At 41.7% G+C, this 16239-nt stretch overlaps 1 protein-coding gene across 4 annotated transcripts in view; it reads left to right on the top strand.

Annotated features, from left to right (window-relative positions):
- The window catches only part of ADCY2 (adenylate cyclase 2), a 300516-nt gene that overhangs the window by 15942 nt on the left and 268335 nt on the right, over positions 1 to 16239 (top strand). The window contains exon 2 of one of the 4 annotated variants that reach the window (XM_078864181.1): positions 309 to 396. The exons of the other annotated variants lie outside the window; for them this stretch is intronic. The gene's annotated coding sequence lies outside the window, so the exon portion shown is untranslated. The remainder of the gene's footprint in view (positions 1 to 308; positions 397 to 16239) is intronic. 4 annotated transcript variants of the gene reach the window in all.

The raw sequence follows: 16239 nt of genomic DNA, 5'->3' as shown, positions 1-16239 counted from the left end.
TATGCACATTCTTTTTTGTTAAGGCGCTCTTCCACCTCCAACCCAGTTTATATATAAGCTCCTAGCTTGGTAGTGTCTCATTCTTCACCTGAAGACGGCTGCTTGCGTTGTAGCCGAAACGTCGTGAGAATTATTTCATTTTATTATGTTTTAGTTTTATTATTTTATTACTTCCCTTCTACGTGACTTTACCGAAAGAACCAAGAAGACACAGACACAAGTTGCCCGTGCTGACACATTTAAAAACAAGCCCCAGAATAGCAATAGCTGGGTGTATCATGTTGCTGCACCTCCTGTGCTGCTTGCAGCAGGGTGGGATGCGGCCAGGAGGGACCAAGATGGACGGGATCATGGGATCATTCAGCCTGCTCGTGGATTGACGTGACTTGGCCACTGGTATTTTGACATTCTCATTCAATCGCAATCCAACCCACAACTTCGAAAGTTGGTGCCACTCATGTGTGTGGGTCGTGTTCTCTGGGTGTTTTCTGCTGCATGCAGAGGAATTGGTCAAACATCATGAGCAGGATCCGTAGGTGCCACAGTGGTGAGATGTGAACTACGCTGCCTGGTATGAAGGAGGTTGTGGGTTTGATCCCGACCCTGACGCCTGCATATTTGGAGTTGACATGTCTTTCTCCCCGTGGTCATGTGGATTTTCCCCCGGGTAATTTCGGTTTTTTTCTCCACATTTAGAAACATGCGTTTAGAGTATTTGGCTGCTACATATTTCCACACGAGAAGCCATTTAATTGAGCTGTCATTTGTGATAGCCAGGTCAATTCAGAAGAAGAGCGTTGTAGCTCAGTGGGCCTTACCTGGAAAAAAATAGTGTTTTAATAGTTTGTTTTTGAGAAAAGTCTTGAGTTGTAATGATGCTTCCCTGAGTAAACAAAGAGTATGTATTACTGTATCATTATGACCATTACATTAGTTACTCGTACATTCTCCAGGTTATAACAGTGATCTAATAACGTTGATTCCTTAAGAGTTGTACAAATGCTCTTTGGAGCTGCAGTTGATTTTGTAAATTTTGACTTAAAACTAAAAAATATATATATATTTAAAGAAATGTTTTTAAAATAATAAAAATAAAAATAATAAATTGAAAATAATAAAAGAAAAAAACCCACAATATAAAATAAAAATAATAAAATAAGAAATACATGAAGCCACATTTCTTTGAAGCTCAGTGGCCTTAAACTTGGCTCCATGAGACATGGCTTCAAGCCACTGTTCTGGACAAAGTTGAGTTAAACATTTTCCGAGATATAACTAAGTAACTTGTGCATCTTTCCGAGTGGTAATTCCAATGTGCATGTCCGGATGGTGAATGAATCATGGGTTGTATTTAGCACGGTCTTGAAAATTGAAAAGCCCGTTATCCCACAAGGGTGGATTAAGAATCACACTACGTGAGATATCTGGCTGGGTGGCACTGTGGTTTAAACTGCTTGAGGCCAACAGTTATCATCCTATGGAGAAACTGGCTTCTACCAAGTGGAAAATATAATATATACCAATGACTCAGGGCTGCAACAAAAGGGGAGATTATCAGAATGTTGTTGCATATAATTTGTTTTACTTTGTGTGAAGTCACACTTATTTCACGCAAAAGTGCTTGCCACAAATGAACCATAATACCATGCTGATCTCGTCAAGAAGCATAAACTATGATGCGAACTCCGGTCATCCTCGCAGAAGATTTTGGCTAATCATCAAACAAAGATGGTCATCGCATCGTGTGGCGCTTTCAGATGCGCTTCTGCTGCCGTCTGGAACGCTCTTCCTTCCGATATTAGGAAACCGCTGGAGCTATGCACTTTTAAATATAGATAAAAAAATTGTGTCTTTAGAACTTATTTTTGTGTTTAGTTTGTTTTCCTCCCCCCGCACCTCAGATTAGCACAGTTGGCTACGTACGGTGCGAAAGAAGTTCAACATACATACAAGTGATTCTTTGCTGTCCTGTGGAGGGACTGGCCTCTGACATAGGAATGTAGAATATCTGCACCTGGTCCAGTGATGAGCACTCGCACAACAATGTTTGGCAGTGAAACACGTTTACTTTCATTCAACATCTTTTAGGATTGACCAGAAACAAATTAAAGGCCATAACATGAAACTCCTGCTGGATGAGTGTATTCCATACTGAGTGGGTCATGGGAGTTATTTTGACCATTAAGCTGGTCAACACAAGGTTGTTGTATAGAGAGTACAGGCAGTCCCCAATAAATATCCGTAACCCAAATTTTCCGTTTGTCGGAAACTGAACAGTTTTCCTCCAAAATCAACGATAAAATCCCATATCCGAAAAAAGCTGTGCCTCCCCTATTACCCTTTTCTCTCAGCACCGTATTGCACTGTCGTCTGTTTTCTATCGCTACACTGCCTATGATTCTTTCATTTTATCGAATATCTACCCTAACACTACCCATAATCAAACTGATGGAACATATTTATGAATACCACGAAGCATAGAAAACAAACAATTACGTAATGATATGAAAGGAAAAGAGACGACGTGGCTTGTAGATTCTACTCAGGGTAACAAAGTAACAGCGCACTCGGGAGTGCTTTACAGGACACCACCGCCTTGGGGGAATATGCGGCCCTGCCTTATGCCTCGCTCCACTGTATTCATCCATAACCTAACCGCGCTGCACTATTTGCGCTTACGTAACTAATGCAAACATTTTACGCGCACAGTATTGCATTTTTCTATACATGATTTATGGGAGCATTTTCGTAATTCGGGTCTTCCGTAACCCATGGACTGCCTGTAGAGTCATACTGTACAACAATGGATATTTCTTCTGCACTGCTGTCTGCTACCTAAAACAAAAGCTCAATGTGGCCAAATCTCAGCAGCTAAGCAGAATTGAGCATGGGTGACATTTAGATGGGCTACCACCATGCGCAAAACGGGTTGTTATAGGCTGCTGCAGATATCCATTGTCTGTGTGTAAAACAAAATGGTGAGGCAAGGAACAATCCAATACTATGTAAATATGCAGACAATTTATCTCCCTCATATATGTCCCTTCAGGTAAAACAAAATAGTGTTTTACACCTCCAGTCAAACACAACGCCATCTGGGAGTGCATGATTTCATAAGCATTGGCTCGATGCAAGCAAACTCTGGACCAGTATCGACATACGTTATATTATCAGCATTTTGGCTTTCGATTTAAAGCTTTCGTGACTGCAGGGATTCATCTTCTTGGTTCTTTCGGTAAAGTCACGTAGAAAGGAAATAAAATAATAATAAAAATAAAATGAACCCTTCATTCATTGGGACGCTGTCTTTCCGACAGCCCTGTTCTTCACCTGAGGACGGCTGCTTGCGTTGTGGACGAAACGTCGTGAGAATTTTATTTTATTATGTTTTATTTTTATTATTGTATTATTTCCCTTCTACGTTACTTTACCGAAATAACCAAAAAGACAGTTTTGGCTTGCTTGAAAAAATGTTGGCGAACTGCGATTATAGGCAATGGCCCTCTCTCTTTAAGATATGGGTCCTGTTTCGATGCACAATTGTAGAATACCTAACACAAAATAATCATCAGCATCATTGTGGCGAACACAAGTAACAACAAATAATCTGAAGATACATCTCATATATATAGCATATATATGTGGAGTTTGCAGGGCATTGTTTTTTTTTCTTCCTGTAATGCTATATATTTAACTTCAGTATATATTCACACAATAGAGGTTTTTGGGTTAGGTCGCGTAAATATAAATGCGTCGTTAAACCTGCCACTACTTGGCAGAGGCAATTAGTAAGGGTTGTCATGCAAGCAAAACGTGCCAATTCGTTACTAATTCAGCAGACCGGTGTATTGAAGAGTAACCCTCAACATTTAACATTAGAGTGCTGTGACGATTCGCTGGATAATGTATTGGTCGCGAAAGCCTACGTGTTCAACTATTTGTGCACACTTAATACAAATTAGGACATGTACACTTTTATTTTTCAACTGATTGGAATTCTCATTGGCTTAAATTTCGATTTAAAGCTTTCGTGACTGCAGGGATTCATCTTCTTGGTTCTTTCGGTAAAGTCACGTAGAAGGGAAATAATAAAATTATCATTGGCTAAGAAGCATGTTGGCTGATTTGACCACATCCATTTAAAAGCCCTTGAAAGGGCTACCGTACATCAATTTATTGCACAGCTGCTGAGTATGAAGTGTCAGTAAAGGAAGATTACGCCCGCAGCCAATACATGTGAGTTTAAACGCTAACTGAAGCGGAAATTAAGTTGCTCATCAATTTGTGTCATGTAGTGTGACTTTATATTATGCATATATTGTGATTTTTATTTTATTTTATCATAAAGTATATCCAGAGGAAAGTATTTCCATCGGGGCCAAGTTGAGGAAGGGCACAATGCTTGGAATTACATTGAGAGGCAAACAGAGGAAAGCATTCAAAGAGGAATGCATTCGAACTGTTAAAAACTTAAAACTAAACAATTATTACTTCACCAAGTAAGGTCCACTGAGCTATGTAGCTCTTTTTTAGAAGTGACCTGGCCACAAATGATGGCTCAACAAAGTGGTTTATCATGTGGAAATGTATAGCAGCAAAATAACGAATGTTTTTAAATATGGAGAGAAAAAACCGGAGGCGCTAGAGAAAATACACATGACCACAGGGAGAACATGCAAACTCCAAATATACAGGCGTAAGGGTTGGGATCAAACACCACGTCCTCCTGTATACCAGGCGAGGTAGTTAACATGTCGCCACGGTGGCGCCCCTAAATATACAGGCGTTAAGAAAAGTTGGCTTGAGCAGGACACATTACGAGAAGCAATGATCACTTATATTTAAGAAAAGTGATGGAGTGGCATTCAACCAATGGAACTATTTCAAGAGAACGTCCATTGTTGAGAGTAGCACATAAATCAGCTCGTGTGCAGGTGCTCGGTGGATGGTTACACCACAGAAGCGTGAGAGATGGTGACAGCTTGGGGGAGGCCTTCATCCAGCAGTGGATTCATCTTGGCTGATAATGATTATTATTAAATTAACTTGTGAATGAAAGGATAGAAAGGAGGGTGGAAAGGTTGTGTGAAAAAGGCTAAAATTAAGGCTGCTATGCAGTAAGAGAAACGCAGAAGAAGAGACTGCGAGGTGAGATAGGCGATGAGCGGAAATTAAAGGGGGAAATCATTATTTAATCCTTCCACACTGAGATTCCTGTTCCCCCCCCCCCCAGAATAAGTAAAAAAACACAGCTCCAAATTGTCCATTGTCTGCTTTTCTAAAATGTTTTTGTAGTCTGGCGGTTTGGGAGACTGCTCTCCCCCCCTCCACGGTGTCGTGCGGCTTATTTGTTGCACTGCCACGCTCGTGGAGAAAGAGCGAGCATTTCCATATTTAACAAGTGCGGTAATAAGCGAGAGCGAGACAGTTGCCGTGGCGCTGAGAGTGTCACCTGCTGTGAAACAATGTGATGGTAAAATGTAACACTTCATGTAATTATCTGTAATGTTACTCCTTCGGTGTTGGCATCTCAGAATGGTAAACAGATTTTTTTTTGACGGAGCATTTGAAAAGGGTTTTTAAACATATAAATTGGGGATGCCTGAGGAAAAACTAAGTTTATACTTTTTTACATTGAGTGTTACAAAGCAGAGTATCTGAATGTGCATGTTTATCTTTTCAGAACATTTTGGAGAGCACTGGTAAATGTAAAATGGTATTCGTACACAATATAGACATGTTTTACACATTCTCCTCACCTTGGTATCACCATGAAAATAAATAAAAGTTACATATCGAAACAAATTAACTATGTGTGGAAGATGTAATGATATACAGGAGCAAAATAAGCAATGTCGTGAAGCTTGCTTTCCATTTTCTAGCCGATAGAAGCAAGATAGATATATACTGGTTTTTTTTTAATGGGAGTAAATTAATAGGTTAAGGTTAATGTTTAAAACTGACAAAAATATAAATCTTGACTTAAAGCTTTCATGACTGCAGGAATTTATTTTCTTTGGGTGTGTCGGTAAAGCCACGTAGATAGAAAAATAAAAATATCACGACGTTTCGATCGCAACACAAGCAATCGTCATCAGGTGAAAAAATATAGCGGGAGAGCTGCTGAAGCAGGATGTTATATAGGTTTGAGATGGGTGTAGCTCAAGGGTAAGTGGGCGGGGCTAGAGATGGAATTGGTGTGTAAATGTAAGATCGGAAGGCTGATATACCTCCACGATTACGAGGCTGTGGAGGTGGCCATTGTATTGTGAGAGATTAGCAGAGGTGGGACAAAGTCATTGTTATGCAAGTCCAAGTCGAGTCGCAAGTCATCAAATTCATGACTCGAGTCTGACTCGAGTCCAAGTCACATGACTCGAGTCCACATCTCATAGGTGGGACAAAGTCATTGTTATGCAAGTCCAAGTCGAGTCGCAAGTCATCAAATTCATGACTCGAGTCTGACTCGAGTCCAAGTCACATGACTCGAGTCCACACCTCTGGAGATTAGCATGTTAATGTAAGAGAACCACCACAACGGTGGCTGTGTTAGGGAGACATTTAGCCTGTTAATGTAAGATTAGCATGTCAATGTCAGAAAATCAGACGCCACTGCCACATCGAGGAAAACAAAGCTGTGGAGGTGGCCATTGTGTTGTGATAGATTAGCATGTTAATGTAAGAGAACCACCACAACGGTGGCTGTGTTAGTGAGAAATTTTGCCTGTTAAAAAACGAGAGCCACCGCCACATTGAAGGAAAAGAGCAGCAGTGGCTGTGTTAGTGAGACATTTAGCCTGTTCATGTACAACCTAGTAATGTAACTCAGAGAGTCGGAAATAACTGCTAACATCGGCAGGTAAGATGGAAACATCACAGCCAGTTATGACTTAAACTGGTTAATAACATCCTTCCAATGATCGCTCATTTTGTACCCATCATCTCGGTTTAAATTGTGTCTGTGTTTATATATCTGGATGGCTTCATGAACGAATCTTTGTTGATAGCCAGTGGGTTTGCAGAGTACCTTCGTCTTGGAAAAATAAATTTCGTGTGTGCCCACAGCATTAAAACAATGGTCAGCCACGGCCGAGGAATTGATCCTACCGTGTTTCAGATTTGCCTTATGTTCACGAACACGGTCCGAGACATGTCGCTTAGTTTCCCCAATGTAACTACTGCCGCAGACACAGCTTAGTTTGTAGACACCGGGATATTGCATGTCAGGGATCACATCCTTCACAGATGGGATCAGATCACGAATTTTATGTACTGTGTTAAATCTAACCTGGATCTTGTGTTTGCTCATGATTTTGGAAATCTTTTTGATAACCCCTGCTATGTATGGCAAGGTGATGGTTTTGATTGGGTCCTCAGATAGTTACAACGGTTGGGGTGATAGCTTTACGGATTGTGTAGTCCGAAAATCCATTCATCTTGAGGGCTTGGTGTACGTGCTCCAATTCACTGGCTAGGTGGTGATGGTTGAAAATACAACCAGCTCTATGGTGTAGAGTTTTGATGAGGGAATTATTCTGGGCTGGATGGTGGTGAGAGTCATGTTTTAGGTAGGCATCCTATGTGTGGCTTTCCCTAGACCAGGGGTCGGCAACCAAAATAACAAGAAGAGCCATTTCTTCCCAATTCGGTACAAAATTCAGTATTTCAAGAGCCGCAATGCATCTATGTACATACGTACATATCGTCAAGAAGCAGCCCGTAAAGAGCCGCATGCGGCTCCGGAGCCGTAGGTTGCCGACCCCTGCCCTAGACAGTGTCCCATTGAGCCATCTGGTCTCTTTTCGATTAAAACATCCAAGAATGGTAACTTGCCATCCTTTTCCACCTCCATGGTGAATTTGATGGCTGGATGTATGGAATGTATGTGGTTGAAGAATTGGCCCAGCGCTGGTAGGCCATGTGGCCAGATGACGAACGTGTCATCTACGTTCTTTCGGTAAAGTCACGTAGAAATGAAATAAAATAAATAATAGAATACGACATTTCGATTGCAACACAAGCAACCGTCATCAGGTGTCAATGCAAGCTTGGAGAGAGAGACATATACAGAGAGACAAACACAGACACGGAGAGAGACATACAGAGAGAGAGAGAGACACACAATTTTTCTCCCCCTCTTGCTCTCATTGACATGCTAATTTCTCTGCCCCCCCCTCTCTCATACTTAACTTCAAATTAAGCAATCTTTGGAAGAACGTAATAAACCAGGTAAAGTGTTAAATGTTGTGTAAGCCGACTCTCTGTGTTGCATTGCATTATATTTCTAAGTTTACTCGGTTTGTTTTCTCAAACTTGCAATTTCTCTCCCCCTGCCGCTCTCATTGGCATGCTAATGTGTCTGCCCCCCCCACTCTCTATATATAAATACCTCGTCACAGAGGCGTTGTTTCTCTGTGTGTCACTGTGTGTCTCTCTCTGCGTGTGTGTCTCTCTATGTGTGTGTCTCTCTGTGTGTCTCTCTCTGTACATGTGTCTCTCTCCGTGTATGTGTTTGTCTCTCTCTTTCTGTATATGTGTCTCTCTCCGAGCTTGCATTCACACCTGATGACGGTTGCTTGTATTGCAATCAAAACGTCGTAATCTATTATTTATTTTATTTTATTTCTACGTGACTTTATCGAAAGAACCAAAGAGTAATTCCTGCAGTCACGAAAGCTTCAATTCAAGTTTGTGTCATCTACGTATCTCTTCCACAAGGAAGGACGTAGGGTGGAGGGAAAAACCGGAGGACCTGGAGAAAAATCCGCACGACCACGGGGAGAACATGCAAACTACAAATATCCAGGCATCAGGCTTGGGATTGAGCTCGCAACCTCCTGTATACCAGGCGGGCTAGTTAACATCTCACCACCATGGCGCCCCCTCACTGAGACAACACAACTGTTTTATACGATGGAGACCTGGGATAAATTCAAGCAGAATAACACACACACACGAGTATACAGGGAATAAAATTGGTATGGAAACGTCGCAAGACAGAATACGAAATTATGATTGTAACTACAGTCTGTGCTCAAGTTCAGCCAGAACAGTCCAGACAGCCACTTTGAGAATTGTTTTCGCACCCGAAGTCCATCTTGTCTTTTGTCCAAAACCTGTCCATAGGACAATAAGAATATTCTGTACGATATAGAACATAATTATGATGGATAAGCTTACCTTGTGCTCCAGTTGTATTGCCCAATGTCGATAAAGTTTAATCCAAGCTAGCCTCGTAGCGTTCCAAGCTTCTATTTCTCAACACAAACATGAATCGTGAAAAAATAAATATAAATAACCGCACGAACTTAGTAAAGCTTGATTTGGTTTGTATGAATTGCCGTAAAAAATATATCTTCATTATGACAGAACTGTTACATGTTGTCCTGTGGTGCTACACAATTAGCTCAGTGGCACTGTGCCTGGAATACGATCGGATGACGAGTAGTACTGTACTGTAATTCACATTATGGTCATGGGTTAATACAACTAGGGCCACATGTTTTTAAAGTTAACACTTCTTCTTCTTTCGTACGGCTGCTGATGATGATGCAGAGCAACAACTACAATTTCACATCCAGGTGGTCAAGCCGCACAACCGCATCGGGAACAGCGGAGTGCGTCGCCGTGATGTCTCCTTTGTATTTGTGGATTGGGCAGTGCACAGTTATATGTTGTGTGGTCTGAATATTTGTTGTATGGATTGCCAGTTAATACTGCCTCAGGGATGGCAATGGACATTTGAAGTGTGGAGACACCGTACTCTTTGGTTCTTTTGGTAAAGTCACGTAGGTAGAAAAAATACATGAATAAAATAAAAAACAATCCAACAGTGGAAAGCATTTCCACTGCTGGATTATTTCCTTCCACTGCTGGATTCTTTGTTTTCCGCCTGAAGACGACCGCTTGTGTTGCGATCAAATCGTCGTGATATATATATATATTATTTTTCTACCTACGTGACTTTGCCGAAAGAACCAAAGAGTATGGATTCCTGCAGTCATGAAAGCTTCAAATCAAGATTGTGGAGACACCACCTTGACTTGTAATTTTGTTTATAAATACATTGTAAAGTAACATTGTTGCAACGTCGATTGCAATTCCCTATGCATGTACAGTAGCTTTTCTCTTATTTCAGAGGGGTATTTTCAATGCATAGGCTATTGAAATTAATCCAAACAGGTTGGCGAGTAGAGTTATGCAATGACATGTAGAGATAAAGCCATGTAGACCAGCGCAGGTGGATTAATGCTGTTTTAAAAGTATGTGGAACACGTGTGGATCGGCTTAGCAGATGGCCCCAGGTTTGGCTGCAGATCAAAGTGACTGGAGGAATTTAGTGAACGTCCAGTAAATTGTGATTGTCGTGGGCGCTGCTGCCCACCTCTTAATTCGGAAGGGTCCAAGAAGATAAAATAATAAATTAAAATAACATATTACGACGTTTCGATTGCAACACAAGCAATCATCATCAGGCATAAAAGAAACAGCAACAAAAAATCTAACTAGAAAACTATAGACAGACATACAAGCAGACAGACATCACGACGGCACACAGAGAGAGGACACACATCGGAAAACTATAGACAGACATACAAGCAGACAGACATCACGACGGCACACAGAGAGAGGACACAAATCGGCACAAAGAGAGGGGTCGTTTCTGTGACGGTCCTTAAATATAGAGAGGGGGGGCGGGGACGGAGAGAGGGAGGGGGCAGAGAGAATTAGCACATCAATGAGTGTACGGCAACGTAGTGTACGGCAACATACTGCTGTGGAACGGGCACGCAAGATTGAAAACTAGGAGGCACACGAAAATTAAATAACCTAGCAAAATATCGAAATGTGATGTAATACAACACAGAGAGTCGGTTTATTACATCACATTTCGATATTTTGCTAGGTTATTTAATTTTCGTGTGCCTCCTAGTTTTCAATCTTGCGTGCCCGTTCCACAGCAGTATGTTGCCGTACACTACGTTGCCGTACACTCATTGATGTGCTAATTCTCTCTGCCCCCTCCCTCTCTCCGTCCCCGCCCCCCCTCTCTATATTTAAGGACCGTCACAGAAACGACCCCTCTCTTTGTGCCGATTTGTGTCCTCTCTCTGTGTGCCGTCGTGATGTCTGTCTGCTTGTATGTCTGTCTATAGTTTTCCGATGTGTGTCCTCTCTCTGTGTGCCGTCGTGATGTCTGTCTGCTTATATGTCTGTCTATAGTTTTCTAGTTAGATTTTTTGTTGCTGTTTCTTTTATGCCTGATGATGATTGCTTGTGTTGCAATCGAAACGTCGTAATATGTTATTTTAATTTATTATTTTATTTTACTTTTAGACGTGACTTAACCGAAAAGAACCAAAGAATAATTCCTGCAGTCACGAAAGCTCCTAAATTAAGATTGGTCCAAGAAGAGCTGAAGAATAAAGCTTGGTGGGCATTTTAGCTTTGTTTGTTATCAATCAAAAGGGCAATGAACTTCTTAAATCTGGTTTTGATCATGGATTTTTCGACATTGAAGTAAATTTTTACATATTTCTCTCACACCCCTCTCCTCCCATATCGCTCTACTCCCTGTTCTCAACACTTCACTCTCGCAGCCGTTTTTGGTAAAATCCAAAATAACCCTACAAACTGCGAGGTTGCACTTTCCCCTTTGCTGCCCTGAGGACGAGGATTCTATTCCCTTGGCTATCTGCACTGTCGATTCTCTCCCCTGCTAAGAGCTACGACTACAACTCGAATTGCATTGCCTCCATAATGCAACAAACATCTCAGAGCGCAGTTATTTTTTGCTTAGGGGACGCCCTCATGGCAGCTGTCCCTGTCCAGCACAAGGTGTACACAAGCATTGGCTAACAGGTGGACATTAGTCTGCCAATAGGGGGCAATGTTGCTGTTGGTATTTACAATTCAGGAATTTGCTCGTAAATTTTCAAAAAAATTGGGCACACCCTCTCTCCTTATGCATTGACCTCTCTAATAACGCTCTCTCCAAATGTTCCGTCTCTCTGCCCTCCTGCCTCCATCTAACTGTCACTCCCCTCCTCCATTATGTCCTTATTTGTAGCACAATGCTGCAATTGCCATCAACGTGGAGGTCACCGTGACTCGTGTCCAGAGTATCGTGCTAATTTAACAAACTCATGTTTTAAATATTGTATTTTATTTTAAAAAATCCCTTCATGATTTCAATTTTTACATAATGCTCAATGTCTTGAATTATTATTTGGATGCGATATGCACCAACACCTGATTATGCCCCTCTGATCACTCATAGTGCAGTCGATTGGGATTTGTCATTGACAATTACATTGCACGAACTTTTTGTATTTATCTGTTTCAGCTGTTTGTGGTATTTTTTTAGATTAATACAAGGCAGCAAATCATGCTGACTCGTGACCTTGTTCCTTCTACTCTCAGGATTCTCAATTTATTGTCTTGGTTTGCCTCTGTGGCTTGCTTGGATGTGTCCAATATGCATCTTTCAAATCGTGCTTTTAACCACCAAGTTGTTTACCTTTTTTCATGAAGTATTTAAAATGTATACCTTAATCAGGTAAATTTATAATTTTACTGATTTGTTAATTGAGCATTTTATGCATTTTAGGATTTTAAGGAATTGTATCCAAATGATCATAGATTATGTTATAGTCATATTCTTAAAAACGTTTTATAAACTAAATAATACAATATAATTATTTATCAGCCACATTCCAAAAAATGGATGATTGATAAATTATGTAAAAATAGGTATTTAGTGGTCACGTTAAGCCTGGTATTCATAGGAGCTCCCTTTTCACCAGTCTTGAATAAGCAACAAAGCCATTCGAGGTGGGAAGTAAAACACCTCAACCAACAACCTTTACGACACTACAGCCGAGAGCGCTACTCTACCAAATTGTCTCTTCCAAGAGGCACCGGCACATCCAGCCTGAGGCGGACGGTAAACACGTGCAGAGTCCTCCTGGAGGACAAGAAATCGGGCTGCAGAGGACGTGACCATGGCTGCTCGCCAAATCGCTGGTCACAAGGTCTGAGAACCACCTGGTCCACTTGAGAGCAATCAGCACCACCTGAGCCCCATCCATGTACGCATAAAACATCTTTAGAGGTTCGGAGGGAGAGGGAGGGAAAGTATAGCTCAGTCCCTGGGCTCGTCGCGTCTCTTCTTCCGCTCCGGCCTGGCAGAAAACGGGACGCATACAGAGGAGGCGTTGTCGGTCGAGGTGAACCAGTCGACCGACGCATCGCCAGACCAAACCATCTGGATGCAGTGACCATTTTAACCATCCAGAGGGTTAAGTGCATCACCATCCAGTCAGCCGAGCAGAGACTGCGAGCCCGCCCCTCCCCTCAGGTGTGGGAGAGGTGATCGATTCCCCCCCCACCCCTCAGTGATGGTTCAAGACTGGTGAGAAGGGAGCATGTCGGCAACCTCCAAATCAACAATTGGAAGTATGTACTTGAAGGAAACAATAAAAAAAATACGAGGAGATTACGTTGGTTACAATGAAACTGTTTCAATATTGAAACTGAAGTTTAACGTTGCTTTTGGTAAACCTGAAAAGGTATTAACAAGGCTGTAGTTTGGAAGAAGAACAATCATCCTCCTTTGGGAAGGTCTCACTGAGGCGCCGACTGCATTGGGACGTTGTGCTGTATTTTCTCGTTTGTATTTTTCCAAATGCAAATTTGAAAATGCATTTTTCACACAATAAACATGGTTTATATTGTAACACTGCATGTACATTTTTAAAGCAGGGACATTTCTAAAATGTCTTCTGTTATATAACGTGCGAACATCTAAAGTAATGCCAACTGTTACAGCTCCTGCTGTGCCAATTCTCTGTACAAGATTGCCACAGTTGCTGCTGGTATATAAGCCATGCTGTGCATAAACACTGATCGAGCAATTACTTTTTCATGTACGATGTCAGTGTTGCATTCGGCATGGAGGATAGCGAACATTAAAACACATGTGAGAACACGAAATAATAGTTTACGTGAAGTACTAATCGATGAAGAGGTCATCAGAAATAATGCGTCAGCAAACGTGACCCCGCACTCTGTACTTAAGGTTTATCTTAAAGTAGTACTGCACGCTATGATTTCCTCTGCTCATTTATTACATTGAAATGCATTACTTGTAAAGTTGAGGCTGTGAAGCCTAGGTAACAAAGTTAACCTGATTTGGGTGTGCTATATGCCTTGCCCAAAGTTTATTTTCATTACTTCCCTCTCTTGTATGCCATTGTGCAATTTTGCATGAACGATGCGAGAAAAATAATAATTATTTTATAATATTATTATTATTAGTTACTGGTTAGCATACACCACAACTTAGCCAGTTATCATGGAAACGATTATTCAAATTCCACATTTGCCCAGTACGTGTGTTTTAAGCTTTAACAATGTGTGCTGCCTGTTGTAGAATGTTACAGATTGTGCAATTTAGTGTTCATTAAACAATTAATTATAATGCAAGTGCAGTGTTCCCTCGTTATTCACGAACTAGCTAGCCACAATTTTGCCTATCCACCAATCGCATCTGGAACTCTACACACTGCTGCATTGAGAAAAACAGAAAAAAAGTGATGAGATACAGTGATGAGAGATCAAGTGATGAGATAAAGTAATGAGAGATAAAGTGATGAAAGACAATTGTGATGTGAGAAAGTTACGAGATAAAGTGATGAGAGAGAAAGCGTATTTATGTATGTGTAATGACGATTTCATCTTCTTGGTTCTTTCGGTAAAGTCACGTAGAAGGGAAGTAATAATATGTCAATGGGAGAGTAGTGCTGGTAGACTTGCAGCGGAGCAAAGAATCCATTCCCTGTGGAGAATACAAGATATATAGTCAATGCCAGTGAGTGGACTGTGGTCTGAAAGTCACCGTAAACGTGAACACAATCAGTTAAGATCCGAAATGGTTTATTACGTCCTTCCAATGATTGCTGAGCTAGAATCCATCTTCTCGGTTGAAATTGTCTCTTTGTTTGTATATGTGGATCGCCTCATGAACGAATCTCTCATGGTAGCCAGATGGCTTGCAAAGAACCTCTGTCTTGGAGAAGTCAATGTCATGTGAGCCCACTGAATTGTAACAGTGATCTGCCACGGCTGAGGTGTTTGTCCTACCGTGTTTCAGGTCTGCTTTATGTTCACGGATGCGGTCCGAGACATGTCGTTTGGTTTCTCCAATGTAACTGCTACCACAGAGGCAACTTAGTTTGTAGATGCCAGGGTACTGTATGTCTGGAACCACATCTTTTATAGACGGGACCAGATCACGGATTTTATGTACTGTGTTGAATCGGACCTGTATCTTGTGTTTAATTAGGATTTGGGAGATCTTTTTTGTGACCCCAGCAATGTAGGGTAAGGTGATGGTTTTGAAAGGCTCCTCAACAGGATCCTTCTTGATGGTTGGAGTGATGGCTTTGCGGATTGTGTAGTCGGAGTAACCATTAGCCTTACGAGCTTGGCGTATGTGTTTGAGTTCACTGGCAATGTGTTCCTGGTTGGATATGCATTGGGCTCTATGGTATAGAGTCTTGATGAGGGAGTTCTTCTGGGATGGATGGTGGTGGGAATCCGGTTTAAGGTAAGCATCCGTATTTGTGGCTTTCCTGAATGGCTCATTGAACCATCAGGTCTCCTTTTAATTAGGACATCCAAAAAGGGTAGCTTGCCATCTTTTTCGACTTCCATGATGAATCTGATGGCTGGGTGTATGGAATCGAGGTGTATGGAAGCTTCAAATCGAAATTTAATGACGACTTGACATACTTCTCTTGAGATGGCACTTTATTGAAGGCACGTTCACTTGACATCAGGTGGAGACCCACACTACAACAGCCCCGAGTCTCCCGGGCATCTCCCTTTTATACTAACCCAGGCCACGCCCCCCCCCTTCTCGATCATTCTCGCTGACTCTGGACGCTCGCTCCACCGGCAGACTCCACCATCCTCTTCCATCACCTGACCACACTCCCTTCTCGAACATTCCCGTAGCCACCAGTCCCTTCGCACTCACAACTGATACCCCTGTCATTACATCCCTTGGCCACTAGTGTATTCACACTGTAGGCTGATTCCCCTGTCATTACCTCCCGTGGCCACTAGTCCCCTCACACCGCATGCAGGCTCTATTGTCATTACATATGTATTTATTTAAGGTAATTCATAAAAAAAATTCCATTATCCATGACAGTTGCTATTCACGGAAGGTTT

Source organism: Lampetra fluviatilis, chromosome 17, assembly GCF_964198595.1.
Source record: "Lampetra fluviatilis chromosome 17, kcLamFluv1.1, whole genome shotgun sequence".
NCBI classification, from domain to species: Eukaryota; Metazoa; Chordata; class Hyperoartia; order Petromyzontiformes; family Petromyzontidae; genus Lampetra; species Lampetra fluviatilis.
Note: the sequence above shows the minus strand (reverse complement) of the source record. Positions and strands in the feature narration are given on the sequence as shown.